Source organism: Psammomys obesus, unplaced genomic scaffold (genome assembly GCF_907164565.1).
Source record: "Psammomys obesus unplaced genomic scaffold, mPsaObe1.curated_primary_1811, whole genome shotgun sequence".
NCBI lineage: Eukaryota > Metazoa > Chordata > Mammalia > Rodentia > Muridae > Psammomys > Psammomys obesus.
Window position 1 is genome coordinate 9,209,189 of NW_026596131.1, and position 16,398 is coordinate 9,225,586.

At 47.6% G+C, this 16,398-nt stretch overlaps 1 protein-coding gene across 2 annotated transcripts in view; it reads right to left on the reverse strand.

The window, feature by feature from the left end:
• The window catches only part of Slc39a11 (solute carrier family 39 member 11), a 379,750-nt gene that overhangs the window by 362,628 nt on the left and 724 nt on the right, over positions 1-16,398 (reverse strand). The window lies entirely within an intron of this gene.

Below are 16,398 nucleotides of genomic sequence, written 5' to 3' on the forward strand. Positions count from 1 at the left end.
CCTCCAGAAAAATCACTGAAAACAATTTTAAATGGGTCCCCAACAAGTGCAGTGAACTTGACACAAACCTAGACATGCCTTGGGAGAAAGTGCCTCCAGTGAGGCGTCCCCTTCATCAGCTTGGCCTGTGGTTGTGTCTTTGAGGCATTTTTCTTAACTACTAAATGATGTAGGAGGGCCCAGCCCACTGTGGGCAGTGCCATCTCTGGGCAGGTGGTTCTGGGCTACACAAGAAAGTTAGCTGAGCAAGCCGGTGGGGGGGGGCAGCAAGTGAGCTAGCAAGCTGGTCATCCAGGGTGTCTCCTGCTCTGAGGGTCTGCCTCAGCCTCCTTCGATAACGGTAACCTGAGGGAAGCCAAATAAACCCTCCCCTCCCCAAGTTGCTGTTGGTCATGGTACTTATCACAGCAAGACAAGCGAACTAGGACAGCATCACAGACACCCCGAGTTCCTTAAAACAAATCTAAGGTTGAGCACCTCAGGGAAGCTGGGACGCTCCGGCACCAAGAATATGCTTGAGGTTCCCTCTCTCCCAGGAGGGCAGTTCCACAAGTGTCTAAGTCACTCTTCTATTGTGGAGAGAGAGAGAGAGAGAGAGAGAGAGAGAGAGAGAGAGAGAACAAGGTGGCTTATAGAAGAAAGCGTTTAGTTGGGCTTACAGTTCCAGAGGGTTAGAATCCATGCTAGTGGAGAGAAGGCATGGCAACAGGAACAGCTGACGGCTCACACCTCAAACCATAAGCAGGAGGCAGACTGGAATTGGGATTGGGCTTTTGAAACCTCAAAGCTCACCCCCAGTGACACACCTCTTCCAATGAGACTACACCTCCTAATCCTTTCAAACAGTTCCACTAACTGGGAAACAAGTACTCATACATATGAGCCTATTTGGGGATGGAGGGAGGGACTATGTGATTCTGATTCTCACCTAAAATGCCACAGCAAGAGACTCCAGCCTCTCTTGCCTGGTCTTGCTGTAGTCCACCTCTAGGCTCAGGATGGCTCCATCAGCTCACCTCACGGGCTTTCCTAGTACCTATTAGTATAAGCTGAAGGGGAGAATGATGTAACTCCTGCCTGTGATGAGCAGTGTTCCTGCTTGAGATCACTCGGTTAGCTGAGCTGCACCCACATTGCTAATTGAGCCCGCTAGAAAAGAATGACAAGAAGAACTGGCCTCACAGAAGCCGTGGATGGAGAGAAGGCCTCTCAAAGAAGATTCACTCTTCTCAGCAGCCTCTGCCTAAAAGGTCTTTGGCAGATTAAACAGTTACCTAAACTTCTCTTCACATTCCCACCCCCCTGGGATGTGACAGACCATGGCACTTCCCTTTTTTTTCTGCACCTTCATAAACCTACAGTTAAGGTTTAATGTGAAATGTCCCCCGTAGGCTCACCCAGGTCCTGAGATGATTGCAATGCTTGGGAAGGTATAGAGCCTGTAAGAGGCAGAACCTTGCTGGAGGAAGTGGGCCTCAAGGCTCACTCTCTGCTCACTGACTGCGGATGTCATGTGACCAGCCCACCTGCTCCTGCCACCATGCCATGAGGCCATGATGTACCCCCTCAAACTGTAACTCAGAATAAATCCTTCCTCCCTGAATAGTTTCTCTTAGGTACTAATAAAGCCACCTTTTGCTTTCTCATCAACTCCAAGATGGCAGAAGGGACATCTTAACCCCCACAGGGGCCATGTTCTCAGCCAAGAAAACCCATTCTTCCTAGGATGGAACATCTCTAGTCTAACTTAACAAGCCACAAAATGTGGCTTGGCACTGGAAGTGTATTTTAGGGCTGCTGGGAAGACATAGAAATTGGCTGGAATGTTAGTGGGTTCCCGCTGCTCCAGAATGCACCAATGAAGAGCATCCTAAACACCAAGGAAGAACTCACGTGGAGCCCCAATGAAGCGAGCCACTTCACCGGGAGAGCCTGGTTTGGGAAGCTGGCTTCCCCTCAAAGAGCACCAAGAAAGCTGAGATGGTGGTGTGCAGCTGTGGGCTGAGACAGATCACCTGAGCCATGAAGTCTGAGGCCAGTCAGGAGGGATGCAGTAAGACGACAAAGGAAAAACAGTACTGTGGTCCACAGACGCACAGACACTCTCGGTAAAGTCAATGCCTCTGAGATAGCACTCTCTGTCTCTGTGTCTTTCTCTTTCTCTCAATTTACAATTTATCGTATCAGAGTTGTTTTCTATATCTACCTCATTCCCCCAACCTTTCAAAACTGTGTCCTCAAGCCAGGCATGATGGTGTACATATGTAATCCTATCACTGAGGGAGGCAGAGGCAGAAAAATCATAAGCTTGAGGCCAGCCTGAGCAACATAGTACCTGTCTTAAAAGTAACAAAACATCTGGGCACAGAGGTCTTTTCTGAAACTGATACTCCAGCCAAGGACCACTCATGGAGATGGCCTGGAACCCCTGCACAGAGGTAGCCTATGGCAGTTCAGTATCCAAGTGGCCTCCATAGTAATGGGGACAGGGACTGTCTCTGACATGAACTGATTGGCCTGCTCTTTGATCACCTCCCCCTGAGTGGGGGAGCAGCCTTACCAGGCCACAGAAGAAGACAATGCAGCCACTCTTGATGAGACCTGATAGACTAGGATCAGAAAGAAGGGGAGGAGTACCTCCCTTTTCAGTGGACTAGGAGAGGGACACAGGTGGGGAAGAGGGAAGGTGGGATTGGGAGGGGAGGAGGGAGGGAGATACAGGGGGGATACAAAGTGAATAAACTATAATTAATAAAAATAAAGTAACAAAACAACATGAAAGTACTCTCTGGAAGTATAAATTTGTATAAAAGGAGGAGCAGCTTCTAGCTGGAGAGCACTGGCTGCTCTTGCAGAGGATCTAGGTTCAATTCCCAGCACCCACACAGTGGCTTACAACTGCCTGTAGCTATGGCCCCAGATGTTCTGATGCCCTCTTCAGTCCTCACAGGCACTGCAGGCACCTGGTACACAGACATACATGTGGACAAACTCCCACTTAAACGCAATAAAGAATTAATTAAAATAAAAATATTTAAAATTTTCTCTTTTTCAGAATTCTAAGCCAGGCCATGGTGGTGCACACCTTTAAACCCAGTGCTTGGGAGGCAAAGGCAGGCAGATCTCTGTGAGTTCTAAACCATCCTGGTCAACGGAATGAGTTCCAGGATACCCAGAGCTAAAAAAAAACAAACAAAAAACAAAGCCCTGTTTCAAACAAACAAACAGAAACAACAATTTTATGATACCTCCCTTAAACTATTAATGAGAGGCACTCCATTTTCACAACACATGGACACATGGCAGGGAACTGAGTTCAAGGGGATACGCCAGGGGAGAATCTGAGTATCGTGAGTCGATGGTCCAGTGCCAGGACCACTTTCTCCATCTCTTGGTCTTTAAATGACACTGACATGAGGAGTTCAATGTGTAGTTGAGCAAGGGGAAAAGACCCTTAGAACAAACAGCTAGTCAAGACTGGACTCCCATCTGTTCCAACAGAGAAGAGGATATGTGCCAGCTTGGCCAGCCACTGAAGTCCCAGGAGCCAAATCACTCCATCTGATGAATGGCCAAAAACAAGGGACAATTCGACTGTCCCCAAAGACTGGAAGACCCCCTCCCTCTCAGGTTCCCAAGATGCTGGGAACATCTCACTAATCAAGAGCAAGCAGCAGGGGCTGTGGATCTGGCTCAGTCAGTTAGGGGCCTGTGTGAAAGCAGGGCACCTAGGTTCTGAACCCCAGCACCCACGGTAAAGCCAGAAGCTGTAACACAAGTCTATAATCCCAGTGCCGGAGCGGTGGAGACAGGAGGAGCCCACAGGATTGATGGACAGCCGGTCTGGCCAATTGGTGGGCTGTAGATTCGATGAGAACTGCTGTCTCACAAAACAAGGCAGAGAAGGGCTGGAGAGATGGCTCCGTGGTTAAGGACACTTGCTGCTCGTCCAGAGGACCTGGGTCCAATTCCCAGTGTCCAATGGAGGCTCGCAACTGTCTACAACTCCAGTTCCATCAGACCTAGCACGATCTCTGGCCTCTGCAGACACCAGGCATATAGATATATGCAGACATAGATATATGCAGACTAAGCATTCCTACACATAAAGGCTTTTTTTTAAAGGTAGGCAGTAACTGAAGAAAACACCCAGCATTGACCTCTAGCCTCCACATACATGTACACACAGGTACCTGCAAGCACATTTAAACCCAACAGACGCACATACACAAAACAGTGGGCAGAGTGTATGAGCTTACTTTTAAAACTTGTTTAAAATGCACCGAACTCACGCTGTGCCTGTTTCTCAGCATGCTTCCTCATCTGTAATCAATCCATCCATTACTCCCTAGCTGTCATGAAGAAATAGTTGCAGCCTTTGACAAAGAGGAGACCAGTCACTGTCAGAGGAACATTCTTATATGCACACATACATACTGCTTACCCCTTTCTGGGTGGTGAGTGCTGCAGACTCTGTTTTGTGTCCTTTCCTGAGGGTGGTGGGGATCATGCTGGTGGTTTGGGCTCACCACCAATAGATTTCAAGGCTAAATGGGGCCTCCCTTCTCCTCCCATGCCCTGTGGATGTGAGGAGACCCAGGGCATCCGGAAGAAGCTGTTAGCAGCTCAGGCTGCAGAAACAGCTTACTACACAACTGGAGGTTCCCATACGCGTGTCAACAGAGCTCTCTCCTATCCCATCCCCAGGCTCTTTCTGCTCTTACGATTGCTCTTATGATATGTGCTGACGATTTTCAGCGTTGGTTTGCTTGCTGATCTGCCATCCCCGCATTGCCCGCTTTTAAATGGAGAGCCTAAAACCACCTTCCCAGCCTTCCTGTGCTTTCTGAGGAAAATTGCATTCTCCTTTAAAGGAACTCAAACTGAAGTCTGTTTATTAGTACTGCCACGGAAATGTTCCTCTGTCCCTATTAACCTCTGGAAGAGCTCTCACCTGCTCAAGAAAATGGGTTAGAATCTTAACAGATTTAACCAACCTTCCATCCCCAAGAGCCTGAACTAGAGATGCGCAATAGAATTTTGCCATTTGTTTGAAAACTCTCTGCCTGTGAAAAGCCTTTAAATGGAAAGAAAGGGGGAAGAGAGGAAGCAAAGAAGGGAAGAAGGTAGACAAGGAGGGAGGAAAGGAGAAAAATCTTGAAAACAGGCAGATACTTTCAGATCTTATTTGGTCCTCTGGGCTTCAGTGACTCTGTCAGCTCCCCTCCGGACTGTTTAAACAGCGCAGTTTGCTCAGGGGAGGGCAGGCCATGAGAGGTGTGACCTACAAGAACCACACTTCAAGCAGGGACTTGGTAACAACCAAATTACAGAGAAATGCTAAGAGTTTGGAAATTGGTCCAATAAACAATTTTTATCATCTTTTCCTTTCATTCAAATCCAAACCAATTACCAGTTGCTTAGATAGTCTTAATTATCAATTAGACTCTGGGCCCAGTGGCATGGCTGTGTAATCCTAGCTACTCAGGAGACTACAGCAGAAGGATGAGAAATTCAAGCCTTTCCTGGCTACGCAGCAAGTGCAAAACCATCCTGGGCAACTTAGAGAGACCCTGGATCAAAAAGTATCGAAGGTGTGGTGGTGCACACCTTTAATCCCAACACTCAGGGAGGCAGAGCCTATGTGAATTGGAGGCCAGCCTGGTCTACATAGTAAGTCCCAGGCCAGCCAAGACTACAGTGAGATCTGACTCAAATATAAAAAAAAAAGTAAATAAATAATTAATTAATTAGAACTAAGGCTGGAGAGATGGCACAGTGGTCATAAAGAGGACCAGAGTTTGGTTCCCAGTACCACACAGCAGCTCACTCCTGTGCACACCAGGCAGGCATGTGGTACTCACTGTGCACACAGGCGAAACACTCAGACACACACAGTAAATAATCCTCAACCCTGTACTAAGCACTTTACATACCTTATCTAACTAAATCCCCAAAAGAGTCTCCTGTGACTACCGTTCTACAAATGGATAAACTGAGGCACAGCATACTCGGTGACCACCCCAGAGCCCAGGCTCCTCAACACATCCCACATTGCACTTCTACCTGCAGGGTGTGTGACCGTCGATGAGTGCCTTCCACAGCTGCACCTCCTTATCTGCAAAACTGGGGACAACTTGTGCGTTACCAAATTTTGTAAAGATTAGACCAAGGAAAAATATTTTTTAGCGGGGCAGTGGTGGCGAATGCTCAGGAGACAGAGGCAGGCAGATCTCTGACTTGGAGGTCAGGAGTTCCAGGAGGGCCAGAGCTACATAGAGAAGCAGTATCTTGGTGAAGGAAGGAAGGCAGGAAGGAGGGAGAGATGGAGGGAGGGAGGGAGGGAGGGAGGGGAGGGAGGGGAGAGAGGGAAGGAGGGAAGGAGGGAAGGAGGGAAGTAAGAAAAGAAGGTATGTGAAAAGTCTGTCACAGAGGCATCCAGTAAATACTACATTCCCTTCACCCTCTTTATAATGACTATGTTGCCCAAGTTGATCTAAACTTTCTGGGCTCACATGATCCTCTCACCTCAGCCTTGCAGGTAGCCAGACTACAGGTGAGTGTCATCACACCTTTAATTAAACAAAATAAAGCCAGATTGCTTTGGTCTTAACTTTTAATTTTTTATTTAATTAAATTTTAATTTTTATATTAATCACAGTTTATTCACTTTGTACCCCAGCTGTAGCCTCCTCCCTCATTCCCTCCCAGTCCCACCCTTCCTCCCTCATCTCCTCCCATGCCCCTCTCCAAGCCAACTGATAGGGGAGGTCTTTCTCCCCTTCCATCTGACTTTAGCTTATCAGGTCTCTTCAGGACTGGCTGCATTGTCCTCCTCTGTGGCCTGGCAAGGCTGTTCCCCCTCTTTGACCTTCGGTGGTCAAAGTTAATCAGCCACTGATTAAATTTTAATTTATGTGTGTCAGTATTTTGCTTGTGTGTATATATGCATGCCTGGAGCCTGAAGAGGCCAAAAGAAGGTATCAAATGCCCAGGAATGGGAGTTATAGGTAGTTGTGAACCACCATGTGGCTGCTGGGAACTGAACCCACGTCCTCAGAAATACACACAAGTGCATTTGACCACTGAGCCATTGTTCCAGACCCTTTTCATCTCCTCCGTTGCGGGACGGTGCCCAGTCTTAGGACTTGGTGCTAAGACAAAGGAATCTTAGCTCTGTCATCTCCTATATCACTCACAGGTCCAGCAGAAACAAATGGTACACTCAAGAGAAATGCAGGCCATAAAAGAACCGCGTGCAGAAGAAAGGGCAATTGTAAGGAAGTCAGCAAGGGATGGGCCTGAAGACAAGGTCAAGGAGGACACCTTAACCAATCCTGAGGCAGAGGCATAAAGGAGAGAATGATGTCATGGGAGGTTACTGAGAGAAACCATGAGGAAGTGATACAGCCTAATTGCAACCGAAATCTCAGTGGTTCCTTTGATCTCCTTTTGTTGGCCTCAGCTGGAACCGGAGGGCAACTGAGACAGAGAAGCTGCCTTGGGGGTACAGGGCAGAGAGAGGCTGCGTATCGAGTGTGGCAAGGGGGAGAGGGACGCATAGAATGCATAGAACAGCCTCGCTGTTTTCTCCAGGTGCTTGTTGGAATGGCATGTGGGACACCAGCACAATCCCCAGCAACAGAAGCAGAGAGCACAGCCTGGTGACAGAAGAGCATTTACCCAGCATGCATGAGTCCTGGATTTAGTCACCAGCACTGTAAACTAGAAGATGAGCTATAGATTACACTGACATGATCAATTAAAAAATAAATACGTCAGGGCTGGGGAGATGGTTCAGAGCTGGGCAAGCACGGGGACCTGGGTTTGGGTCCCCAGCACCTATACAGAAGCAGGGCACAGTGCTGCATGTTTGGAAGCCCAGTGCTGGGAGTAGAAACAAACAGGCAGAGATCCCAAGGGCTCATGGCTTAGCCAGGCCAGGTGAACAGGTAAGCTCTGGGTTCAGTGAGAGAGCCTGTCTCAAAGACTAGGATGGAGAGCGCCTAAGTAAGACACTTGATGTCAACTCCATACATGAACCCATGACTGAGAGTGTTGACATACAGGTGTGCACACAAGCTTGCTCCACCCCCCCCAACCCCTGACACACACACAAATAATAATTGTGAATAAACACTTGGAGCAAGAGACAAGCACAAGTGAGGGATCCTTGGGGCTTTCCAATGTGACAGTGATCCAGACCCTAAAGAGTCTTCAGAAAATAGTCTGGACCTCTGCAGGCTGCAACAGAGATGGCGGATGCCTTTCTAGGCATTTGCATGGCATTTGATGTCAGCACCCAAGGACTCAACTCATAATCTTGCTTTGCATCTCCCTTGGGAAAATGAAACCTCAGTGCATGGGTGTTCAATTGCAGGGGACTGTTTCCTCCATCTGTACTAAAAAACACAAAGAAAAGGGAAGGCAAGGGGGCAGTGAGATGACTTGGCGAGTAAACACTGGCCGTGCAAAGTGATGACCTGAGTACAATCCCTGGAGGCCATGCTAAAATGGAAAGAAAAGACAACTCCACAGGGTTGTCCATTAGGTCAAATGGTTGCACTACTTCCATGTTGAATTTATAAAAGACCCTTCTTCGGTGCACCTGAGTTTGGTTCTCAACACCCACATGGCCATGACAGCAGATGGAAGGCACGTCTGCAGACACAGGAAGCTGTGGTTCACACCTTGAACCACAGGCACAACGTGGGGAGAGCATATTGGAAATGGCACGAGGCTTTGAAACCTCCAAGCCTGCCCCCACTGCCATACTTCCTCCAGCAAGACCACACCTCCTAATCCTCCCCAAACAGTGCCGCCAACTGGGGACCAAGTATTCAAATGCCTAAAACCATGGCCAACATTTATCATTCAAATTACCATATTCAGTGCAGCTGTTATGGGGTACAAACACGTAAACGGACACAACCCAGAAACTTCCAGACAACAGATCAGAAGGCCCATATGCAACAGAATCTTCCTAATTTCAATCACCACATTCAAAAGTGCAAAGGTGTCTCCCACTTTGGGGTGTGGATGCCAATGTTTGATTTGAATACAAATGAACTCATGGTACTTTAAACCTAATCAAAATTAGGACAGAGGCCCTAGTGGACAGCTACGGCTGTTGTTCTGCTAAGTGGACATGATGTGCCTGTCAAACTGCCTTCTTGATAATGTGTCCTTGCCCATTAATTAGTGCTGCTGTCTGTTTTGGTCTGAGGGGCTTCCTTCTGCAGTGGGTGACAGTTCCTGTGGAGGCTCTCAAATGCTCTAAGCACCGAGCAACTGCTGAGTGCTCAACCTTAAATGTATCTCTATACTGCCATGTCCAAGGCTTATAGAAAGTCATAGAAGACCAGGAGAAAGAATATAAGAAAAGAAGAGGTGGAGAGTCAGGAAACACTGTCTTCGGAGCACAGCACAGTCAACACACTCTGGAACTCACAGCAGTTGTGATTACTCTTGCACAAGATTGGATCTAGGAATGGGGGAGGAGTCATGCAACCCCGCCTCTCCCTATAGACTTTAAGCACTTAAAAGGTGCTAGGGAAAGGAGAGACATTTTCTTCAGTGGTGTTCCCACTGGTAAGTTGTCCATGCTTCCCTAAATAACCCCTTACCTGTGCTCCTGAAAGCAACCCTAATTAAATTCATTGGGTCACCAAAAAAAGACCTGAAAGTAGATGGTAGGGGAGGGGTGGCTAATTGGGAAAGGATCAAACGGAGAATCAATGTTTACCTGTATGAAAACAGCACAATAAAGGCATCCATATATATCATAAAAAAGAAACCCTTTTGGGGGCTGGAGAGACAGTGGTTACAAGCACAGGCTGCTTTTCCAAAGGAACCAAGGTTCAATTCCCAGCACCCACATGGCAGTTCACTCCTGTGGGCAACTCAGTTCCAGGACTTCTGACACCCTTACACAGACACACATACAGGCAGAACACTAACGAACATAAAATAAAAATAAATTATATATGATAATGTTTATATAAACAATAGAGATGAACTCAACATGAACTTTTACTCCCTCCTTTAGAAATTGGAGATGTAGTGTGACTATTTTCATAGACACATATTTTTCAGCATGCCAAAATTACTTACTTACAACATTAAATTACTCATGTATTCCACAAATACTGCGTGTCAGTCATGTGACAGAGGCTGCTCAGGAAGACACAAGACAGTGCAGTTCTCTGTTCCCTGTAGTAAGAGATATTTGGTTTGAAATATACAAATCGACCTGTGAGATGGCACAGGTGAAGGTGCTTGATCCTAGGGCCTCCGAGGGTAGAAGGAGAGAACAAAGTTCTGCAAGTTGCCCTCTGACTTTTATCTGCACACTGTGTCACACACACACAAACATATTTATGTATGTGTATATGTATGTATGTATATATGTGTGTATGTATGTTTATAAAATATACAAATAAATGACCTTATATTTGGCTGCAGTGGCAAATGCTACGATGAAAATACATCGGCAATAAAACATGGAGGCTGGGGCTCCAGTTCCAAAGGCAGACAACTGACTTAGACATCAGCTCTGCTGTTCCCTCATGATTTGTAGAAAATTAGAAATCTCTCTGATCCGGTTTCCTCCTCCATAAAGATAAGAGCCCGGATATAGCTTTAGGCATTGACAGATGTGAGAGCGGAGAAAGGCTGCTCACCCGGTGAACCTGGTCTGTGTGAGCCTTTGTTATTCACCTGTAGTGGCCCAGGTTGGCTTCCCAGCCTAGGATGATCTGGCAAAAGGAACAGCAAGAATGAAGGTCCTGGGAAGGAGGGGCCAAGCCTCAGCTTACAGAACCAAAAAAAAAAAAAAAAAAAAAAAAAAACCAGGGAGGCTGTGGCTGATGGAGGGAAGAGGAGGAGTGAGCTGAATGGAGTGAGTGTGTGTGTGTGTGTGTGTGTGTGTGTGTGATTGTTTTTACCGGTTTGCCTCTGACCAAAAATAAAGGGTGGCCAGTTATATACAGGAGCTCTTCAAGGCCTTAACCATTCAAAGAAGTGAGCAGAGAAGATCTGGCTGGCTTTTGCATGGAGGAGCGGAAGCTAAAGAGGGACACAGAGTAGAAACTGGAGGAATTACAAGATCACTTGAGTTCTGCTGAGAAGCTGGTGGTTTGACTCACAGTGGTGGAAGTGGAGATGAAGAAGAACAGGGACCAGTGAGCCAGGGCTGGTGAGTGAACACTGGCTCTCTGCTTGGTTTGATCCACAAGCTCTGCCTACTAGAACATGGACACTCCCAAGCAAGCATGGTTTTATGTGGACGTGGCTGTACCACAGACACCAAGGGTGCTGCTAAGTCCTCGGTTCAATCCCTAGCACCACATAAAACAGGCTGGTGGTACACACCTATAATCCCAGTGCACGAGAAGTATAGACAGGAAGATAAGAAGTTCAAGGTCATCCTTGGCTACATATTAAGTTTGTGGCCGGCCTGGACTATATGAGACCCTATCTCCAAAAAGAAAAATACAGCTTGGTAGATTTAGTGGTAGGACTCTGAGGCCAGCCCCAGATGTTCTCTTCTTTAGTGCTGGGAAGTAAAGATGGAGTGGAAGGGTACAAGAGGACAAGCCAAAGTAGACCCTCAGTGCTCCCTGCAGCACCCGGCAGACCGCTCGTCCACGTGGCAGGAGCTGTGCACAGCCAACAAGAAGTGTCACAGTGGCCCTGCACTGTTGAGCACTGATGACCTGGGAGCTCAGACACGCAGGCTCCTTCACCAGAGATGATGCTTACCTGGCTGCTAGTGGACAGTAATCTCTCAGGTATCTGCAAACAGCCAAGTCAAACACTGGCCCCTGCTATCACAAATGTCTCCCCCAGACACAAGCTGATAAACGCTGCCATAAAGATAAGACGCCAAGACAGCAAGCACTAATCCCATTGGCATCTTGAGCCAGGAGCAAACACCGAATGTCTGAGTCCCAGTGGGCATGTGTGTAGAATTCAGCCCTTCTGTGCATCTTGTCATGGCTTTCGCTGACACGGTCTATCCTCTGCTTCCTCAGTGTTGCTCCTCTCCCTTTTCTCCTTCCTTCTTGCCTCCTCCTTCAGCCAGAACTGAATCTCTCTCTCTCTGACTATCTCCTGTCTAAGCATGCCCAAGATACCACTACCTCCAACATGAGGAGTCAGGACACAAAGCTCATAGGCTCCTCTTTCAGATCTATGCATATATGCAGGAACATGGCCATCTCACATCCAAGAGAGTTTGGGGCAGGGATTGGAGCTGAATCTAGATGAGCTCGATCTCTAGCATAGACAGTTGGCAACAGATGATTAGAAGTCCCGCATGCTTTTTCCTGTGCATCCTTTATGTAGACACTGTGCCATTATATAACCTAAATGCATGACATATTTTCGAAGTATCAGCTGGGTCATTTTGTATGGGAGCCAAAGTTCATGGGACCTTTCCCAGGCACCAGATCACAGACTGTCCTAAGGAGGATACTTGGTATCTGTGAAAATCTATTTAAAAATGTGTATTCATTTGCTTCCTGTGACTGTAACAAAATACCCAAAGCAATCAATTTATAAAAAGAAAAGGGCTACTTTTCCCCCTCAGTTTGGGTGATTGGTTGAACCCATTACTTTGGGCCTACAGTGATGTCGCACATCACAGTGGTCACCTCATAGCCAGAAAGCAAGGAGCAAGCAAGAGGGGTAAAAGTCTCACAATTTCTCTTCAAGGCTATGTTCTCCATGACCTGTGACCTCACATTAGACCCCACCCCTTAAAGACTCCCCACATCCCAAAAGCACCACCCCAGGGACCAAACCTCTGACTTGTGGACCTATGGAGGGCACCCAAAGTACAGGAAGATTTTGTCTTAAGCATCCTTCTGGCTGTTTTTCTATATTTCTATTAAACAATTAAGAAGGGTGAGGTGCTGGAGAGATGGAGCCGCTCTTCCAGGACTCCTGGATTCCCCCTGAAGCACCATTCCCAGGGGTTCTGACGCCCTCTTCTGGCCTCCACAGGCACTGCATGCATGTGCTGCACAGACAGACATGCAGACAAAACACCCCCACACATATAATAAAAATAAGTTGATTTCTTTTTAAGGAAGGAAGGGCCAAGCACCAAGGTGGCACCTGCCTATAATCCCAAGCACTCAAGAGGCTGAGGCAAGAGGACCTCAAGTTCAAGCCAACCTAGAGCTACATAGAGAAATCCTGTCTTCTCCCCCACAACACACACACATACAAAACACAAAAGCAAAAAAACACAAGCATAATGGCTCACACCTGCAACCCTAGCACTCAGTAGGCTAAAGCCGGAGTATTGCAAGGGATTTCCGACCAGCCTGGGTTACATGCTGAGTGCCTAGCCAGCCTGAGTGAAGGAGCAAGAGAACAAGCTGAGAACAAACGTTCCCCTCGGTAGTCTCAGTGAGGCAAGGGTACACACTGACAGAAAAAAAAGTGATACAATACGCCCCCAGCTTGGAAAGGCAACCCTCCTCTAATGTGCCCCCCTTTAACTTGGCCAGCGGGCATGGCTACAGCATGTTCCCCAATCTGTCAAATACAAATGTAGAGACTGCCCCCTTGGGTGGAGTAAAGGGAGCAGTGTGGGGGCCATGTGAATGCTGGTCAGTGTTGTCTGAGTCATCTTGATATTATGAAATCTTTCTTTAAAGATAATCAGGAGATTCAGTAAACGATAAGGACTTCTAGAGTCATGCTGACCAACAAGGCTCTGAAGACAAGAGTCCCTGTTTGCTTTTCTTTTGCTGAAATCAAACATTCTGGCCAAAGGCAACTTGGGAAATTATTTTATCTTACACTTCAGATCATGGTCCACCACTGAGGGAGGTCAGGTCAGGAACTCAAGGCAGGAACCTGGAGACAGGAACTGCAGCAGAGACCATGGAGGAATGCTGCCTAATGACTTGTGTTGTTACAGTTATTTTTATATATTTGTGTTTGTTTCTCGGTTTCTCTCTTAACCCAGCTACTCTTATAACCTGGCTATCATACAAATAAATGAGACTGTATTATATTATTTTAACAAGCTTCACAGCATAAGAACTGAACAGTTATTACTCTTTTCTTAACACTCTGATTTGGCTTCCTCCCAGTGTACATTCCAAAGATACTTGCACTTTGTAGTTTTTCTTGCTGAGCTCTCTCTGTGGGTCCCTCCTGGATATCTATCCCTGGCTCAATCCCGTACTTCCTTTTCTAACCCCTCCTTCCCTGGCTGCCAGGAAGTCCAGTCCTATTCTCTCCCTGCTCAGCAATTGGCTGCAAGCTTCTTTATTGGCATACTAGGAGACAATTGGGGAATTGTGACAATTGTGTTTACACAACAGTGTGACAGGAGACTCTCAGAACAAGAATTGCAACCAGAAACGGGGGATGCAGAAATCAGCATTTGAATTACACAATAACCTAATGCCTACATTGTGTACCTTTCTCATACAGGGGCAGTACTACTCACAGTGGGCTGGGCTTTCCTACATCAATTAGCAGTTTTAAAAAGAGCCAGAGCCAATCTGATCAAGGAGGTTGCCTCAAGTAGCAGTTACCTCTGCAGGAAGAGGGGAAACAGTGGCATCTTCAGGCCAGTCTGATGAACTCAGCCACGGAAACGGCACAACAGCCGGGAAAGCAAACCCTGAGATCGCAAACCCCAATGCCATCTCAAAATGCATTGGGCAGTAGAGCCTTTGCTGGAGCCACCATACAGGAAGCCACTGGTCCCACACCAACTGATCTGTTGCTACGTTCCCCTCAGTGTGGGAAAGGCTTTACCTAACTCGAGGGGAGCTGGAAGCTTGAGGGCAAGTGTCAGGCTCCCAGAGCAAGCCATAGACTTCTGCTTCTCAGAGAAACTGGATTATCGATAAGACATGGAGCAGCTTGCCGAACTGCTGGGAACGGTGTGCGACTAAGCTGAAGAGGCAGGAGCAAGGGAAAGGAGGACATTCCCAATCCAAAGCATGCCATGGGGTGATCCAATCTCTGGATACCCACCACTAGCGCTGGCATTTGGGAGCTGCAGCTGCAGCCGCTGTCCCTGCCACTCCTGCACAGATGCTATGGGCGATACCAAGCCTCCACCACCCAAAGCCCCAGGCAGTTAGTTGTAACTTGTGGACCAGTTCCAGGTCCCAGGAAGACACAGTAGGTGTAAGTAGTCCTGGGAAAGTTCTTGCCAGACAGAGATGCGCTTCCCAAACACAAAGACAGATTGTGCAGGCTCAGAAGCGAAAGAGCAACGCTGCAGCCTGCAGACTGGGGCTCCCACAGGAAGGACCGCACATTGCAGCTACGCCACCAGGTGGCGCTCAGTATTTGAAGGAACACTGAAATAGGAAATATCTACAGCCAAGTGGCTTATAAATTCTGAGATAACCCTCCTCCCCTAGGCAAATAAAATTGCCTGGGCTTTTGTTGTACATAGAACAGGAACACTGTTCTTGCTAGAATGTCATAAACAAACAGCTTATTTAGATATCAATCTATTGCTGCGACATTCATCTCAAAATAGTGACGGTGGTGAATGGGAAAAGAATCCAGGGGCTGTGACAGGGGGCTTCTGAACACGTAATACTGTTTTCTTTCTACGTTAAGTAGGTATGAATGCTTCAACAGTAAACTTTTACAAAACGAAGGGCCATGAACTGACTTACTAACAGCAGGCCAGATTATCCAAGTTTCCTTACTGGGTCAATCTTAGGGTGTCCAATACTCGGGTATCATGGACTCCCCACAGATCTCCATCGCAGGAGGACTGTAACAGGGGAGACATGATTTGTGACTACTAAACAGTAAAATAAAATGGAAGACCCAAGGAACTAACCAGCAATAAAACAAACAAACGCTTTAAGAGGGAACCTGCGTAAGGGGGCTCTTTCCGAACAACAAACAGTCTTCCTATAAAGTTGCATTTGACCAACGATCCTAAAACCTAAGGGGCAGGGACTGCTGCACCCAAGCATCTCTGCCTTGGGGCTGCCCACAAGGTCGACCACAGCCGTCACTCAGATGTTCAGCCGGCGAGGATGATTAGGAAAGGGTCCTAAGGCCCTGTCCTGGCTGATGGGATGGTCTGGCCAGGTACAGGTGCGCACTTAAGAATGATGGCAAAGCGACATGGGTGTGTCTTTCCTATAATTGGGCCTCCTGTGAAGTTCCTGTCTCCCCAGGAAAAGGTTCGGGTGCGACCCAAGGACCAGGCGGAGTAAGAGTAGGGAGGAGAAGGGAGAAGGGAAGGGAGCGAGGAGGAGGCTGTAATAGTAAAAAAACAAACACTCAAGCGCAGCACTGCCACCGTGGCGCAGGACCTGGGACCATCACCGCTCCCCACCTAGCGGAACTACTTCCGCCCCCATCCAAGATGGCGAGGGGGCGGGGCGGGAT